The following is a 14,378-nucleotide window of genomic DNA, read 5'->3' as shown; positions in this document are numbered from 1 at the left end:
ACATAGATCCAAGACTGCATATACAGTCATAGTAAACAGTACGTTCCGAAAATATGTTCGCGTTTTCCAGTGACGAAAGAGTTTTCAATATTGAATCATTTTCGCACAGGTACTGTCGTCCATTTGCCTACGTCGTATCCCGGTTTCCCCCCACCAGCTTTATTCGCCAGCTAGTGGCTGGGCTGTCTTAGGTCTTTTCTGAGAACATTAATTTCTGTTAGGAATTGGACGTCTACGTAATATTATACAACTGTTTAAAATAACTTAAATAAAAGGGCCTCGTTAAGTAATTAACTGTCAAGTGATTTCCTCCCTTTCTACGACCCTACGACATAACCAGTTGGACGGACAGTAGATAGTATGTCTGAGTAATTTTATCTTTTCGGATCGGGCAGAAGTGAAGATTGAATTTACAGTACGTAAGGTACTCTTTTATAGAGTAGGTACAGAATTATTTCAACACGAGTTACTAATACGAAGGACGAAACTGGTAATTGGGATTAGGTACAATAGTCTATAGTGCGATAATATGCACATTAGAACTGAAGCCTGTATCGAAATGAACGGCCACCATTTTCAAAAATGTGTTTAAATATCCATATTATGATTATTTTAAATTTAACTTCATTCTCTATATTGTACGCTAATGTCTGTAGACAGTATAATATACACTGCATAATGAATACGTCCACATGGACAGCTCAGTTCGTGAGTAAAAACACTAATTGTTAATACTGTACTGTATTTTGAATTAAACAAAAACCTAATGAAAATGATCAAACTCAAAATCGCAATATTTCCTAGTTTACGTAAATGGATGAAATACTTTTCTTCCCTCCTATACCTAGTAAAATGATTTGTTTGTATATTACGCCAGTATCATCCAGTCGTGGAAGGGGATAGCAAACGGTGTTGATCCAAAGGTATAGCCAGGTTAACATTAAAAATGTTAGTAAAAATAAAATGATGTCCCTGTACAAAAGAAACGTAACTCTCCAGATTTGTTCTATCACAAATTGTATTCTAAGATATGTTTTTCCTTCTAAATGTGTCTTACGAAAAATCCATACTAGAAGCAATATGTAGGCCTACACTGTTCTTCTTCTGTGGGGAAATTCATAATATGCGTTCTTCGTCTTCTCCAGGATTGCAATGACGAGTTTCTCACAGTAGGAGAATGCGTGCAGTTCTGCGTTGTCTCACTTTCTCCATTTTCCTGTAACTTCATCCCCCTTAGCTCCAAATATTTTCATAAGAACCTTATTCTCAAACACCCTTAATCTCTCTTCCTCTCTCAAAGTGAAAGTCTAAGTTTCACAATCATACAGAACAACCGGTAATATAACTGTTTTATAAATTCTACCTTTCAGTTTTTCTTTTGACAGCAGACTAGATGACAAAAGCTTCTCAACCGAATAATAATAACAGGCATTTCCCATGTTTATTCTGCGTTTAATTTCCTCCCGAGTGTCATTTATATTTGCCAATATTCTGGTAACGAGACGTAATCATATATTTAGTTTTTCAGGATTTACTTCCAAACTATCGCTTTACTTGCTTCAAGTAAAATTTCCGTGTTTTCCCTAATAGTTTGTGAATTTTCTCCTAACTTATTCACGTCATCCGCATAGACAACAAGCTGATGTAACCAATTCAATTCCAAACCCTATCTGTTATCCTGAACTTTCCTAATGGCATATTCTAGAGCGGAGTTAAAAAATGAAAGTGATAGTGCATCTCTTTGCGTTAGCCCGCAGTGAATTGGAAAAGCATCAGATAGAAACTGACCTATATGGACTATGCAGTAAGTTCACTGAGACACATTTTAATTAATCGAACTAGTTTCTTGGGAATACCAAATTCAATAAGGATATTAAATAAAACCTCTCTTAATAGAGTCATATGCGTTTTTGAAATCTACGAATAACTGATGTACTGCACCCTTATACTCCCATTTTTCTCCAATATCTGTCGAATACAAAACTCTGATCAATAGTCGATCTATTACGCCCAACACCTCACTGATGATCCCAAATAATTTCATCTACATATGGATTTAATCTTCTCAAAAGAATACACTGGTCAACAAATGTTGACAAGTTGCTTGTATCGAAAATAAAACCAATCTATTACAATGTAATTTGATCTTCTAAATTTTAAAATAACGAAAATGTTTAGTTGTTTCTTGTTTTCAAGATATTTTGAACTTTATAATATATTATAAATGATTTTCTTATTCGCAACCAAATAGCAAGTACATGTTTCTTTTCATATTTCCGAGGTCAAGGTAGCTGATTCTTATGGAAATTGATGTGCTGATTCCTAAAATGTCATTGGATTCTTTTTGTATTGGATTTAGTTCAAAAGATATTAAAGAAGAGATACTGTACCGGTATTCAATAAAAACAAAAATTCTAGAAATGTTAAATATTATGGCCCGGTTTCTTCAATCTTTGTAAAAAGGCACCTAACGTAGCGTTAATTAACTGTAAGTTAAAAGTATAAATTGTTGTTAAAATATTGCGTTTCTACAACTTTACATTTCACATTTTAACACTCTGTTTGTTTACTCTTTGTTAGCACCAGAGATTCTAGAGTTTAACCATAATCTATAACCAAGTATAGGCTCAATTCTATTTTCTGAACTCAGACAATTGCGATTCGCGTTTGTTTCAGAGAGGTAGAAGTCTTTCTATCCTCTCAGGTTTAATTAATACTTCTTTCCATCGTATGTATCACAGTAGAGTGGAGCGGCGTATTGGTATTGCTGTTGTGAAATGGAAAATACTGGAACAAAAGAAATCGTGGAACTAATTTCTCTCCGTTCCAGAGAAGCCTTCTGCTGAAAATAATTTCGCAGTATGAAATAATTATTGAAAATAAACAAACAAACGAATCTAGGCTACGTTGAAAGCGAAAAGCGAGGCTTGGCAGAAAATAGTCTACACCTTTGTATGAACTTCAGTTCTGTTAAATGACAGAAATCATCCGCCCTGTTTAGTATGTATTCATAAATATAATTTCCTAAATAATCAAGATATAAAAGTTCAGCATCTAATACACCAGCCATATTTAATACTTTCTCGCTAACAGAGAGTTAAATGATTTAACCACATGAAATTGGGCAGTTAAATTAACATGGGTTTTAACAGCCTGTTGGTACTAACAGTCGTTGAAGAAATGCTTCAGCTGTTAAGCTTACAGTTAAAATGGAATAACACACTGTTATAATTGAACAAAGGTTGAAGCAACCGATCGTATTAAGTACATATCTTGCAAATATGTTTTTTTAGCCTTTCTTCTGTATTTTACTTCTGGGGCATCCCGTATTCAGCAATAATCAGCAATCAACGTAATGCTCCATTTACCCTGATATCTTCTTCCTAGAGTAGCGATATCTTGGTGAAAACGTTCCCCACGTTCATAACTTACTTTTCCGAGATTGTAAGGAAAGAATTCCAGGCGAGAGTGGAGGAAATGCATTTTAAGAGACATGTTATACCCCAGTCTATTAATATGCCATCAGCACATTGTCCACTAATTCCCTGTAATTTGTCGCTTTGTTGTTTCCAAGAAAATTATGTACGACTAATGGAATGATTCCCAAGCGATTTTCTCCTTGCCTGTTAGAAGTTCATGAAAATGTTCATCAAGCATTATCTTTCTAATTTGTGGACCTATGAAGATTCCCTCTTCGTGGAAATTTGTGAAAGAGGTACATACTTAAAAGCTTCTCCCTCTTCGTGGAAATTTATGAAAGAGGTATTTAAAAGCTTCTCCATCTCTATTCATACCCTTTATATATTTTTTCATAAGTTTCAGTTTAGTATGCAACGCTGGTAATATTACTTTGGTCTCATCTGTCAGTGGCATACGAATAACATGTTTAATGCCTCGTTCTAACTTATGCCTAAGGGGCCACAATTTTGTTACATAGTGTTTATCTCTTGCACAACTATCCCACTCACACAAAAAGCAACAGTATTGTGTGTAACCCTGCTGGAGGCCTAATATTAATGCAACTACTTTCAAATCTAAACACCACTTATGCTTATCATAATTCAAACAGTTAATTAATACCTTAATGTTATCATATGTCTTTTTCATGAATACTGCAATGTCCGACTGGAATACTTGGTAATTGATTGCCATTATGCAGTAATACTGCTTTAAGACTGGCTTTGGATGACTCTATAAAAAGACGCCACTCGTCTGCGGTGTGTTCAATCCCCATGGCATCCATTAATCCAGTCGACCTGGTTGGCGAGTTGGTATAGCGCTGGCCTTCTATGCCCAAGGTTGCGGGTTCGATGGTATTTAAGTGTGCTTAAATGCGACAGGCTCATGTCAGTAGATTTACTGGCATGTAAAAGAACTCCTGCAGGACAAAATTCCGGCACATCCGGCGACGCTGATATAACCTCTGCAGTTGCGAGCGTCGTTAAATAAAACATAACATTTTTTTTTCATTAATCCGTCAACATCATTAAGAATACAAGATTGTCCTGCATAGAAAAAATTCTTTCCAAGGGATGCTGACAAACTCGAAATTCGGTTATTTTAACATTTTTTTAAAGATAATTAATTAAACTGCTTAAGTCATGACCCTGGTAACTCAGCCTTGTTCTTAGGTAGTTCTAAGTCCCTAACGAGATCATTTAGTTCATTTTGAGCCATTAATTTAGAAAGGCTTACTTTTATAAGAAATATTGCTCGTTAGTAAATTTTGTAATTGTGTGATGATTGATTCATAAATGTGTACGCTGTATATTTATATATTCCTTACTGTGTCATTACATTATATGTTTATCGACATACATATAAATAATACATATATAAAACGTAAATAAACATAATCGAGAAAACTCGTGAAATTCGAGCAAAAACGCTATGCAAAATCGAAATGAGAACTAATCCACCAAAATTAAGGTCATTTTCGTTTTTAGCACCCCAAAATTAGTAAGAAATGACTAATTTTAACTCCGATACATTTTGGCTGTTGACCAGTGATATTGGATAAAATTTTGTACGACGTTAACAAAAGTGATATTCCTTCAAAGTTACTACAGTTAGTCTTGCCCCCCTTCTTAAAAGTAGCTACAATTAGGCCTATGGGCTGCTTCCATTGTTCTGGTACAACTTCCTTTTCCTAAATAGCAAGTAGGAGCTTATAAATTTCGCTAGATAATGCGCTTTCATCCTCTTGTACAGATGTGGATTAATTCTGTTGGAATTTGATAGATACCTGGAGACTTGTACTTTTTCAGATTTTCTATCGCAATTTCGACTTCAGAGAGTGCGAGTTCGGATATAAATGGCTCAGCAGTTTGTATTTGAATTTCATCCCGATCATTTATATTTGGCCTGTGTATATTTAGTAGTTGTCCAAAATAATTTTTCCTCTATTCAGGATTGAATGAGAGTCTGCAAGCAAGTCACCATTCTCATCCTTGGTCACGTTTACCCTTGTCTGATACCCGATCTTAAATTCCTTTATGCCCTTACATAATTAATCTCTAATGCTTTTTATTCTAACTATCTGTTTCTATCTCATTGAGTTTTTCATTCAAGTAATCTCTCTTTTTATTCCTAAGTGTACGATTTGCTTTCATTGAAATAATTATCTCTATTAGTCTCAACTGGATCCTGTAAGAATTTCAATTTTGCCTGTTTCCTTCTTTCTACTACGATGCAACAATCTTCATCAAACCACGATTTGTTTTTCTTAGTTCCATAATAACCTATGCTTTGCTCAGCTGCAATTGTGATATTATCTCTGATATTTTGCCACACGCTGTTAACATCTAACTTCTCAAGTTCGTCGAAACTTCCTAAAGCGGCAAACTTATTTGAAATTTCGACCGGATAGATAATGTGGCTTAGTTTCCTCGCGTTTTAACTTCGTAATATTGAATTTTCTAATATTAAATTGTTGCTCTACTCGCTTGGCTACTGATAGTCTTTCTCTTAATTCTCCAATTACCAAATAATGGTCAGAATTACAGTCTGCCCCCCTGAAGGTTTGATTGTCTATTATACTAGTATGTATTCGTTTCTCTATCAAGATGTGATCTACTTGGTTGTGTGTCAATCCATCTGGAGAAGTCCAAGTATATTTATGTATATCCTTAATGGGGAATGTTGTACTTTTGCCAATTAAATTTTTTGTTGTGGCAAAGTTGACTAACCTAACTCTATTGTCATTACCAGTTACGTGTAGGTTCTCTTTTCCAACAGTTGGTTTAAAAATATCCTCCCGTCCTACTTTAGTGTTGAAATCTCCCAACAAAATTTTAATGTGATATCTAGATATCTGATCAAAAGCATGTTCCAATTCCTCACAGAAGCTATCCTTTATATTTCGTCTTTCTCTTCTGTAGGGGCGTGGTATTTATAACTACGATATCGCACCGTCTACCCTTAAGTACTAACTAAATACGATAACCTGTCACTGATAAATTCGACCTTTTTACTGCGTATTTTATTATTTTATGAAAAAAGAATCCTGTTCCTAATTGGTGATTATTGTTACCTTCCCCTTGATACAACAAGTAATCTCCTATTTGTGATTTGCCATTCCCATCTAACCTAACCTCTTGTACGCCCACAAAGTCTATTCTATGTCTAGCTAGTTCTTTTGCTACTAATGTTACCCCTTCTGTTCAACAAAGACTAGTTATGTTCCAAGCACGAAATCTCATAACCTTATTCCTTTGCTGTGGTCGAGCCAGAGAATCACTCCCATTCCGAGGCTTATTTTGTGTATTGTATTGTATTTAAAGACGTAAAACCAAATCATAAATTGGAAAAATGTAAAATAAATAAAAATTGTCACCCAAAATGCAATTCCTTTCTTCCAAATCTAACGGCTCACTAGCCACAGGCGTGTCCCAGATGGTGTGATATTATGTCAACTCATTCTTATGCAAGTCGACAATTATTGAACCATGAACTTCGAACAGTGATGATTCTGACTGGTATGTTGTATCAGCCATTAGAGACAGAAAATTCTAGTAGAATATAGCGTAACTTGTTTGAGCCATTTCATTAGAATTGTACTTTGATTCAACCTCTATGTGACTTTGAGGGTTAGTCTATAAATATACATGTAAAGTGGAATATGTCTTTGTGTATCATTGCCTGTTTGTAGTACACACGCCTGTGATCCTGTGACAGACTCGCCCGCACTTTTTATCTATCAGAATAAATCATCTATAAATTATATTTACTACAACTTTGAAATTCTACGTCTACCTAGCCTCCTGGAGTCCGAAGATCCACTTCATAATCCCGAAGAACGTAATAAAAAGAAACTGTCCACTACAACAATGAGACTTCGATGCGACACTCGTTCAACTCGTTTTTACAAGATTCCCCCCCCCCCACAGCAGGGAAAATCTCAAGTATTCCAATGGCAGGTCTTCGGACTCATTTCACCCAAATATTATCTTGCTAGCAAGAATTCTATCGAGTCCAGGTACCCGCGCGGTTATACAGCGTCGTTAACATATCTCAAAGGACAGTCTGCTCGAACATATTCGACTTCTTACGTCACACGAATCGAAATTCTTAAGCAGTGCTCATGCCATCACTAGTGAGACAGATGTTCCAGTAATTTGGGATCGTTACAAATGGTGTAATTCGTGTGACGAATTGGTTGACAACTGAAAGTAGGAGGCGAGGTATTTTAAATAAAGGATCAAATAAGTTACGAAGACAACATTCGCTTGAAAATGAACAAAAGTATGAAATAAAGCAGAAAAGGTATGAGGAGTCAGATAACAATATAACGAAAGCAAGAAATGTGACAGATATAGAAGTGAATTAAATCAAAACATAGATCAAATAACGAGTAAAGAAATGTAGGGCTCCGAGTTCTGAATTCACAACTGGCCTACGTCTGTGTTCATTATACAATGGAGTGGGCCATGAAAATTTTAGCTCTCCTTGGCAACGGTTTGTTGTTAATTGATTTGTATCTTTGTGACTAGGAATAAAACTGTTCTTGAGTTTGATTTACTTTATATTGTATTCGCGTTGCAGAAAGCCAGAGACTGTTGCCATCTAGCAACGGAAACAAGAATTAACTGACTGAAGACTGGCATATTCAACTATTAGTCTCTTCTCAAATTTAGTAACTTTGTCTTCGGTAGATTAAACGAAATGTGGACGTTTGCGCTGCATAGCTGGACGTAGCTTGTGTTCGAGAAAATGTTGATAGTATGCTGCATTATATTTTGGTCTTGAGGTACGGCATGGCTAATGATACCACCTTCACTGTCGTATACCACTATCAGCATGACTTTCACCCTAGAGGATTCATATCGCACTTGTTTTTGGACGTGGTGATCCTTTGTGGTGCCATTCATTAGACTGACGCTTTAGTTCAGGCTCGTATGCCCGTACTCACGTCTCATCAATAACAATAAAACGTTACAGGAATACGTCCCCTTCGTTGTGGTATCTCTGTAGGTGAAGTTGAGCTATTGCGTATCGGTGCCACATCTGTGCTTCTGCCACGTTATGAGGAACCCAGTGTGCTGCATTTTTTTTTTTTTTTTTTTTTTTTCATGTGGAGGTTTTTCTTCAGGATGTGCCACACAGTTTGATGACCGAGTCCAACCTGGATGGATAATTCTCGTACAGTCCAGCGTTGGTCAACAGCAACGAGACCTCGCACTAACTCCACTTGTTCGTCACAAATGGACGGGCGACCTGTGCGAGCCACATGTGCCGTCTCATTCCGATCCGTATGAAATGCAGAGACTCATCTTACAACCGTCCGATAAGGTAGTGTATCGTTGCCACAAGCTTCAAGTAACCCTTGATGATATTTGCGTGCATTTCTACCTCGGGCTACCTCGATTTTTATTCACGATCGCTGCTCAAGTTTAGTAAACATGCTTTATAGCAGTTAAAAATAGTGCTCTACATTTAACCACGCACATTAACAACATCTGTTGTCATAGCAACCGGTTTTATCATTCAATACATCGACAATATTTCAAACTACAATCAACAGTTGTCTCGTATAACATGCGAATGCGCATTGTCCATTCCCGGCAATGTTGCCACTACTTTATTTACAACCCATGTATTTGCTCCAAGCGTGAAGCATACATAGACCTACTGGTACACAATATGTTTTTAAAACGTTAATGTCAAGAAATTAGACAAAAGTAGACATATATGAAATTTGAACAACTTTACATGCATTCATTCATTCATTCATAGTGTTCTACCCAAGGGCAGGTCTTTCACTCCAAACCCAGAATTGTACAATATTTCCTATTTTCTGCCTTTCTCTTAGTCCCCGCATACGATCCATGTAATTAATGTCGTATATCATCTGATATCTCTTTCTGCCACGAACTTTCTACCATTCACCATTTCTTCCAGTGCATCCTTCAATAGGCAATTTCGTCTCAGGCAATGACCCAACCAATTCCTTTTCCTCTTCCTGATCAGTTTCACCATCATTCTTTTTCACCAACTCTTTCCAACACAGCTTCATTTTTTATTCTGTCTGTCCATTTCACACCTCCATTCTTCTCAATACCCACATTTCAAATTCTTCTAGTCGCTTCTCTTCACTTCGTAGTAATGCCCATGTTTCTGCCCCATACAATGCCACACTCCACACAAAGCACTTCAATAGTCTCTTCCTTACTTCTTTTTCCAGAGATCCGCAGAAAATGCTCCTTCTATTAAAAGCTTCCTTTGCCATTGCTATACAATACACTCCAAGTATTTGAAGCTGTCCACTTGTTCCACTGCCTCATTTAGAATTCGCAAGTTTACCTTCTGTATCTTCATAGTCTTCGTCTTGTATGCATTTATCTTCATCCCATACTGCTCACAGCTCTCATGTAGCTCCAGTAGCATATCCCTTAGTATTACTTCACATTAATGTAAATTAAAAATTGACTGACTTTATCTGTCCATATTACTTAAACATTTTCCCTTAGTAATTTAAAATCTGGCTATTTTAGTAAACTATTATTAAGATATCATATATTCTGTAAATTAAACACCTAACAATTTTCTTCCTATTCCTTAGATTTTCAATTGTTTTATTAAGATATCTACACTATATAAAATATGTTCACGCAAGTAATAATGAAAGACACGTATAAATGAAAGTCTGTAGTACAAATTAACTTGGGATGTTTATTATTATAAAATGTATACAGTCTTAAATATTAAATTTTATTAATTGATCCCAAATTTTATCAATCAAGAATGGATTACCAGTAGATATTCAATATTTAAAAATTCGTGATGAAGATAGCCTAATACACAATGAAAACTGTTTAGATCCTAAGACCTGCAAATGTCCGCTAATGAAAGAAGCCACATACCGGTATGTGAAATATTTCGTTGTCATTATCATATTACTCATCTTTGTAAGAGGCTTCGCAATTTCATTCATTTGGTGTTCTGCCCAAGGGCATGTCTTTCACTGCAAACTCAGCTTTCTCCAGTCTCTCCTACTTTCTGCCTTCCTAGAGGCTTCGTAAAACAATTTTAAATTTTAAGGGTTGAAAATGAAACAGTACGAAGTCACACTTTTAACATAAATGTTTCTTTTTGTGCGAGTTCACTTCTTACACATATGAGGAAGCTACTAGTAAAATATTATAGAAATTATTCAATAAATGACGTAAGTATACGCCGAAGAAATTATGATACCGCATCTAATAGCATTGGACTCATTGCGATAAGGTTCTCAGATTTACGCCGTTGCGTTTTTAAATTAATTTTCTAGAATGTTACGTCATAAAGTAATATGCGACCATATGTTGCCAGGTCTTTAAGTTAAAAACAAATACTGGGTGTTCATTTCAAAGTGTGTCATGACGTCACTGTTGTTGGGTCAGCGATTTGAAGCGAGTTTCAGCTTATATGTCAGAGAAGTTGCCTATTATTCTTCAAGGCGTTCAATCTGAACTTGAGAACGTGTACAGTATAACTTGAACGTCGTAGCAACAGATGGCGGTCTGTACGGTCTGTGTGCTACCATAACCTCTTTCGAACTGTGTTTTGCGCCGGCAAGTCGTACGCAGGGTATTTGTTATCATCGGTTGCGTACGGCAAACATTCCACAACACAAATCAAATGCTCCGTGTCCATGTTGACCGTCGAAGTTAATGTCAACAAATACGTAAGTAATCGTCTTAACCCTCTCCCCATATCCCGACAGTACGTGTTTCCAAACAGTTCACATTCCTGCCACTACCGGCGTTACCGTACGTATCGGTACGTACTCTTCAGAATGAACGCCGTACTTGCTAGGTAACTTCTCTGCCTCATAGGTTATACAGCTCTGCGGAAGTGTAGGAAAATTGAATTCTCTAGGCTCATCGGCTAGCCACATGACGGCATACAGCGAGCCATGACACACTTTGAACTGAACACCCAGTATAATTACGCTCCAGGTAGTCTTTTCCAGTGGACACCTCCGGAGCCATAGTTTGAAATTACGACAACTGAATATCTTGTGCCTGCTGAACAGCAAGTAAATACATTCAGATTGCCACTACTGCTGCTAAAACTGCTACAGAACAACCGGTAATATAACTGTTTTATAAATTCTAACTTTCAGACTTTTTGACAGAAGACTAGATGACAAAAGCTTCTCAACAGAATATTAACAGGCATTTCCCATATTTGTCCTGCGTTTAATTACCTCCCGAGTGTCATTTATATTTGTTATTGTTGCTCCAAGATATCTGAATTTCTCCACCTCTTCGAAGGATAAATCTCCGATTTTTATATTTCGATTTCGTACAATATTCTGGTCACGAGACATAATCATATATTTTGCCTTTTCGAGATTCGCTTCTAAACCTATCGCTTTACTTGCTTCCAGTAAAATTTCCGTGTTTTCCCTCATCGTTTGTGGATTTTCTCCTAACATATTCACGTCATCCACATAGACAAGGAGCTGATGTAACCCGTTCAATTCTAAACCTTCTGTGTTAACCTGAACTTTTCTAATGGCATATTTTAGAGTGAAGTTAAAAAGTAAAGGTGATAGTGCATGTGCTTGCTTTAGCCCGCAGTGAATTGGAAAAGTATCGGATAGAATCTGGCATAGTACTATTAACTCTAATACTAACAGTAGCTCTGAATGCTGATTTTTGCCGTAACATGCATTTTAAAAATGATTCAGGTACGAAATTTACAAGTGTAATCAACGAAGTCAATAATATTAAACATTGATAAAGTTGTACATAATGGTTATACACAGATTAAAATCACAATACCATTAACGTTATTCAAATATTGATATAAGGAAAAATTTTGAAGGAAAATGTATCACATATTTTCTTAAAATCTTTATTTATTTAAAATAAGCCATTTACAGTAAAAATTAATAAAGGGTATTTTTAAAGCAGGCACACAACGTGAGTTACATTCGCTATTAAAGGCAACATACTCGTATATTTGGTCGGTGTATGGGTCGAGTGGAAAATAACAACAAACATACGCGTCACGTGGCAGGATGTCCCTTTGTCCCCGGTGCGCCTAGTGGCCAGGATAACACTATATTCCTATGTGCGTCCAGTGGTCAGGGTACCACTTTATTCCCATGTGCGTCTAGTGGCCAGGATACCACTATATTCCTATGTGCGTCCAGTGGTCAGGGTACCACTTTATTCCCATGTGCGTCTAGTGGCCAGGATACCACTTTATTCCCATGTGCGTCTAGTGGCCAGGGTACCACTTTATTCCCATGTGCGTATAGTGGTCAGGATACTACTTTGTTCCCATGTGCGTCTAGTGGTCAGGATACCACTTTATTCCCATGTGCGTCTAGTGGCCAGGGTACCACTTTATTCCCAAGTGCGTATAGTGGTCAGGATACTACTTTGTTCCCATGTGCGTCTAGTGGTCAGGATACCACTTTATTCCCATGTGTATCTAGTGGCCAGGATACCACTTTGTTCCCATGTGTATCTAGTGGCCAGGATACCACTTTATTCCCAAGTGCGTCTAGTGGTCAGGATACCACTTTATTCCCATGTGTATCTAGTGGCCAGGATACCACTTTATTCCCATGTGCGTCTAGTGGCCAGGGTACCACTTTATTCCCAAGTGCGTATAGTGGTCAGGATACTACTTTGTTCCCATGTGCGTCTAGTGGTCAGGATACCACTTTATTCCCATGTGTATCTAGTGGCCAGGATACGACTTTGTTCCCATGTGTATCTAGTGGCCAGGATACCACTTTGTTTCCATGTGCATCTAGTGGTCAGGATACTACTTTGTTCCCATGTGCGTCTAGTGATCAGGATACCACTTTTTTCCCATGTGCGTCTAGTGGCCAGGATACCAATTTGTTCCCATGTGCGTCTAGTGGTCAGAATACCACTTTATTCTTATTTACGTCTAGTGGCCAGAGTACCACTTTATTCCCATGTGCGTCTAGTGGCCAGCATACCACTTTGTTCCCATATGCGTCTAGTGGTCAGGATACAAATTCAGTCCCATGTGTATCTAGTGGCCAGGATACCACTTTATTCCCATGTGCGTCTTTGGCCAGGATACCACTTTATTCCCATGTGCGTCTAGTGGCCAGGGTACCAATTCATTCCCATGTGCGTCTAGTGGCCAGGATACCACTTTATTCCCATGTGCGTCTAGTGGCCAGGGTACCAATTCATTCCCATGTGCGTCTAGTGGCCAGGATACCACTTTATTCCAATGTGCGTCTAGTGGCCAGGGTACCACTTTGTTCCCATGTGCGTCTAGTGGTCAGGATACCACTTTGTACCCATGTGCGTCTAGTGGCCAGGATACCAATTTGTTCCCATGTGCGTCTAGTGGTGAGGATACCACTTTGATCCTATGTGCGGTTAGTGGCCAGGATACCACTTTGTTCCCATGTGCGTATAGTGGTCAGGATACTACTTTGTTCTCATGTGCATCTAGTGGTCAGGATACCACTTTATTCCCATGTGCGTCTAGTGGCCAGGATACCACTTTATTCCCATGTGTGTGTAGTGGCCAGGATACCACTTTATTCCCATGTGCGTCTAGTGGCCAGGATACCACTTTATTCCCATGTGCATCTAGTGGTCAGGATACCACTTTATTCCCATGTGCATCTAGTGGTCAGGATACCACTTTATTCCCATGTGTATCTAGTGGCCAGGATACCACTTTATTCCCATGTGTATCTAGTGGCAGGATACAACTTCACTCCCATGTGCGTTTAGTGGCCAGGAGACCACTTTATTCCCATGTGCGTCTAGTGGCCAGGATACCACTTTATTCCCATGTGTATCTAGTGGCCAGGATACAACTTCACTCCCATGTGCGTCTAGTGGCCAGGATACCACTTTATTCCCATGTGCGTCTAGTGGCCAGGA

General features: G+C 37.8%; 1 protein-coding gene across 2 annotated transcripts in view; it reads right to left on the bottom strand.

Annotated features, from left to right (window-relative positions):
- Positions 1–14,378, bottom strand: part of LOC138710481 (golgin subfamily A member 6-like protein 22) — a 187,050-nt gene that overhangs the window by 103,828 nt on the left and 68,844 nt on the right. The window lies entirely within an intron of this gene.

Source organism: Periplaneta americana, chromosome 12 (assembly GCF_040183065.1).
Source record: "Periplaneta americana isolate PAMFEO1 chromosome 12, P.americana_PAMFEO1_priV1, whole genome shotgun sequence".
Classification (NCBI taxonomy): domain Eukaryota; kingdom Metazoa; phylum Arthropoda; class Insecta; order Blattodea; family Blattidae; genus Periplaneta; species Periplaneta americana.
This window is presented reverse-complemented; position numbering and strand designations above follow the sequence as displayed.